This window comes from Chiloscyllium plagiosum, chromosome 10, assembly GCF_004010195.1.
Source record: "Chiloscyllium plagiosum isolate BGI_BamShark_2017 chromosome 10, ASM401019v2, whole genome shotgun sequence".
Taxonomy (NCBI): domain Eukaryota; kingdom Metazoa; phylum Chordata; class Chondrichthyes; order Orectolobiformes; family Hemiscylliidae; genus Chiloscyllium; species Chiloscyllium plagiosum.
The window spans coordinates 6,180,485-6,186,147 of NC_057719.1; positions in this window are offsets into that span (position 1 = coordinate 6,180,485).

Genomic DNA, 5,663 nt, shown 5'->3' on the forward strand with positions numbered 1-5,663 from the left:
TCATGTGAATTGGCTATGCAAAATTACCCATAGTGTACAGGAATGTGTAGATTAGATGCATTTGTTAGGGGAAATGGGTGTGGGTGGTTTACTCTGCAGAGGGTCAGTGGGGTCTTGTTGTAAAGGGCCTGATTCCACATTGTAGGAATTCTACAAAACCCCCACTAAACCAATCTCTCCCCTTTATGGGCAGCACGGTGGCACAGTGGTTAGCACTGCTGCCTCACGGCGCCAATACCACCATCAGTATTAATATGTTGCTGAAAGTGGCTCAGTGGTTGGTACTGCTGCTCCATAGTGGTAGGGACATAGGTTCCATTCTAGACTCTGGTGATGGTGTGGAGTTTGTACATTCATCACGGTGTTTGTACAGCACGGTGGCACAGTGGTTAGCACTGCTGCCTCACGGCGCCAGAGACCCAGGTTCAATTCCCACCTCAGGCGACTGTGTGTGGAGTTTGCACATTCTCCCAGTGTCTGCGTGGGTTTCCTCCGGGTGCTCGGGTTTCCTCCCACAATCCAAAAATGTGCAGGTTAGGTGAATTGGCTATGCTAAATTACACGTAGTGTTACGTGAAGAGGTAAATGTAGGGGAATGGGTCTGGGTGGACTTGTTGGGCCGAAGGGCCTGTTTCCACACTAAGTAATCTAATCTAATGTTTCAACTGTAACAAGCATCCCCAAATACATCCAGTCCACACATCTAAGACATCCCTCAAGAATACCAGTCCTATTTTAGTTTGTCATCGTTGCCACAATTTTAAGTGACTCTGCAAGCAGATTTGAGCATTAGGCAATAAAACCTAATAGGTTGATCCTGATTACCAGAAATCAGCAATAAGCCAGCTGTCCATGTCACAGTTGGCCTAAATATAGAGTAGATTTGCTTCGTTCTATAGTCTAATGGAGTGTCTGGACACTTTCATGCCAAACTCAACTTCATCCATCCCTCTTTCTTACAAAGAAAGAAAGAAAGAAAGAAAGGACCATTCAGCCCTTGAGCCTGCTCCATCATTCAATACTCAGTCCCTAGTTCTCCTCACACCCTTTCATGTTGAGGTCATTTAAAAACTTATTCTTGAAAACAATTTTTTTTTTTTTTAAAAAAAATCTACTGATTCACCACTGAAGAAATCTCATGTCAAATCGCACATGAGGCAGAGGTCACAGCCTAAGGGCCCCAGCCATTGGATACATTCCTGTGTTTAGCCAGTCAGTCTAGTCATTTTGGAATTTAAAAAAAAAAACACTATAGGTGGCTCTACATGATCCCTTCATTCTGCTTAAGCTTAGCAAATATAATCCTAACCGCTCCAATCTCTCCCCAGGAATCTTTGCAGCAGTTCCTCTAACTAGAACATCCTTCCTTAGAGTAGTGCAGTTTTGGTCTCCTTATCCAAGTATACAATTTCAAAAACATTCTCACTCAACTCAAATCCTCACTCTGAAGAGCAACATCCTATTTGCTTTGTTCACCAGTACCTGTTACAATACTAACTTTGTGACTAGTGTACAAGGACACCCATTGCACCAATCCCTTCCCCAAGCACCAGATAATATCCACTTGGTTGCAAAAATAGGAAGGCAGGTTAGCAGTCATTTTTATCCACTTTAATGTTTCATCTGTCTTGCATTTCCTTGCAGTTGATCATGTCAGCTGCAAACTTGAAGATATTTAGCTTTAAAGACTTCAAATCACATAGCAAAAAGAAATTTCAAAAACACCTATTGTATTCACACCAGATTTTGCTTGGTCAAACTTAATTTAACAGTTTAACTCAGTCTGACGAATCTACTAGCCTCCTCCTGGAGGCTCCTTATAACAGAGCTTAATTTTAAAGCTTCAAACAACCTAAAGACTTCAGATTTGGAACTATCCCTAAACCCATTCCTTGGAAATAACATGTTTAAAACCAGACTTAAACTACCTTCCTTTCTCAGAACAGCTTTACATATTTAGCTTCAGCTGAAGAGCCCCACAGAACTCCCATAACAATGACAGGGTCCCCTGCTGACTGCCACATGAGCCTCCGTGTCCAGAGGATTTAAGCTGCCATTTGTCACTTCCAACAGGAAGTCACAACCAGACACCTATTCCTAAGAACCATTCCCTCTGACTCCACTCCTCCATTACATGCCTCATGCCCTCAGCACCTTTGCAATCAGAAGGTAATATAAATCACTGCCCTTTAGCCTCCTCACCATCCAAGCCCTAAAACACCTTCCAGGCGAAGCAGTTTACACCTATATTCATTGCTTACAATGTGGGATGGGGGTACCATTTTGCAGAACATATGTTCTGCCTACAAAAAAATGCCTAGCTTCCAGTTGCCTACCCAACATCTGTTGCAGGGTGTTCATTTCAGTGAGCCTCAATGCAAGCTTGAAGAACATCCACTTAGGGACCCTGCAACCTCTAGAATTCAGCAAATTTAACAACTTGAACTGGATCCTGTCCTTCCATTCTGGAAAAGGGAAATCTCAGGTAACTCAGTTTTTGGCCTGTAGCTGCAGATAAGGGGAACTACAAAACCTATGCCATTTAGTCTAGCAAAATCCATTTGATATGCTGGCAAAGGTTATTGCAGAAGGTAAAAGCACATGGCGTAGAAGGCAATACATTTCCTACTCTGGCTGTTTATTAGCCAAAGAGATCTTTGAACTTAGCAGGATGTCATGAATGTATCTAGAGGGCTGGGCTTCAGCTCTAAAAATTTTATATAAATTAGGAAGGTACCCAACTTATGATAAGCAAATTTGCTTATGAGAGCTTGGTAGGAAAATTGTTAAGAATGAGAAGGTGACAAATGGATACAAGTAAATGGACAAAAATCTGGCAGGTGGGAGTATATTACAGGAAAGTGCAAAATTGTCCTTTTGGCAGAAGGAATAAGAAAACATGACCTAAATAGCAAAGTGTTACAGAACTGAGATATCTGAGTATTCTAATGCATAAGTCACTGAAGGCTAATAGGCCGATACACCAAGTAATGGGGAAAATTAGAATTACTTTATTGCAACTGCAAGTGAAAGTAAGGAGTTAGTTTCAGAACTGGGCACTGTACTTACTGAAGGCATGAATGCCTTGAAGCAGTTCAAGGAAGGTTTGCTTGACCAATATCTAAAGTGGAGAAAGTGAGGTCTGCAGATGCTGGAGATCAGAGTTGGAAATGTGTTGCTGGAAAAGCGCAGCAGGTCAGGCAGCATCCAGGGAACAGGAGAATCGACGTTTCGGGCATAAGCCCTTCTTCAGGTTCCTGAAGGGCTTATGCCCGAAACATCGATTCTCCTGTTCCCTGGATGCTGCCTGACCTGCTGCGCTTTTCCAGCAACACATTTCCAGCAATATCGAAAGTGAGCGAATTGCTTTGAGTGAAGAGATCCTCTCGAGTTAAGGAAACATGCAAGATGCTGAGGGGACTTGACCGAGTGGATGTTGATTGAAGAGCAAGCTTGGGCCCATAACTTTAAAAAGACACTCATTTATAACAGATGAGAAAACATTGAGTCTTTGAAATTCTCTTCCTCAAAAAAGGCAGCAAATGCAGAACCATTAGATCATAACAGCTAACCCATGTTCAATGAGTCAAGTACTTAACACATGCTCTGTACAGTGGTCATGTAAAATCAATTTTAGCCAAGATGCACACTTGGGCATAAGTGCAAGGTTACTGCAGCTATAATGGGCATAGTTAAGTGTAGGCAAAAAGGAAATTTTCCCCCAGAGTGGGGAGAGACCATTCAGCCCCACCAGTCCATACTGACCCTAAGAGTAACTCACCCAAACCCATTTCCTTCTGACTAATGCATCTGACATTATGGGCAATTTAGCATGGCCAATTCATCTGACCTGCACATCTATGGAATGCAGAAGGAAATCCACGCAGACATGGAGAAAATATGCAAACTCCATATACAGTTGCCTGAGGCTGGAATCGAACCTGGGTCCCTAGTGCTGAGACACTGATGCTAACTAAGCCACTGTGCTGCGGCATAAAAATTCATAACCTTAACTAAAAATAGATGAACTGATTAGGGAAAGAACAGGGACTTTAATTCAGGCAATTCCACTATCTACATCAACTGGGCCAAACTGACAACTCTTGCTCAACTTCCAGACCTCAGCTAATAACTAACTTGTTAACAGTATAGTCAGCAGTCAAACAAGTTCCCATAGTTTCATGAGTACTACATCCAAATTGCCCCTCCCACAATATGGATGATGGCATCACTATTCAAAGATCATAAGTCTTCACATCTGCATTCTGGAAAGAGGAATAATGCTCCAGTTGTTTTATCATGCCAAAAAAATATGCACCCAAGCTCTGCTAGATGGCAAGAGCTGAGTAATACAAACTTAGTTGAAATACAGGAAAATCAGAAGCTGCAAATACCACATTTATATCAAAGTCTGGGAAACATTTGTCAGTAGTTAAACTGTACTTCTGTACACATGATTGAGGGTACAAGTTTCCAATTTATTGAACCAATTACTATAGAACCCAGTGCAATAACGGAGTGTGAAAATATCCCTTTAAATCATGTTGCAATTGGTTGAAAGTTTAGATTAAGGCACACCCAGTTTTAAGTGACAAATGCACAATGCTATTCACAAATAGCACTATTGATTCCATTTATTAGTAGCTTTTGCTACAATTTTAATACATAAAGCATTAAGTTTAGTTTTGATACTTACAACACAGTAACATCATCAAGTTAAACTGGTTTATCTGATGCACATGAGAAACTGGCATCCATCTCCCACATCTGAACACAGCATCAAAATAAATTGCAATATATCAGCATAAGCTACTGGTATCATAGACCCTCATCAATTCCAAGATTAGCTTATCAGTCCATTCAGATCTTCAGCCTCTATGCAACCAGGAACACTCCTCCCAAATCCAAGTTTGTACATGAAACATTCACCACTTAAGCCATGGAAAGTTCTTGGGTTTGGATCATGCTCCAATCAGGCAATAGCCTTCATTTCTCCAAGCCTGGCTAGATTGAAGAGCAGAGAACTAAGCTTCAGGAGATCCAAAAAAAAGATGGGATGGGTCAGTCTTTGGTGCATATGGATGTGTCAAGGTTGTATGATCAAATGCTGCCTACTTCATAAAGACTTCCCAGCTCCAAAACTACTCAGGACAGCAAACTCAGCCTGTGCAACTCGAAAGGTAAAGCAAGATGCATTGCAAATAAATGCAAAGTAAACCAAAAATGTTCTCCAGGGCTGAAAAGCAGTTGAAGATCTAATTACTTCAGCTGTTAAACATTTAAATTCTTCATACAGCAGAAATACTGATTTGAGAACCTTTAAAAGTGGAGATTTGTTTGATATGAAACTATATAGATTGCAGCAAGTTAACATGAAAAACAGTTTAGTAAGCAAATTAACTGCAAATAAATAATCAGTCTATACCCAATTAAATAGACACCAAGTGATTTGAGAGAATTTGGTGCATTCACCTACTGTGAACAGAAACCACTCAACAGGCCCATTTAAAAACATTTCTTGCAAACATCCACTTGTGTAATGGTCTTACATAAGCTGAAGCACAGCGATCATTGGCTGATATGAAAAACCAACCAGAAAATTTTAGTAACAGGTTGAATGTAACTGAAAAAAGTGAATTAAATAAATTTGGCACCCAAGAGAC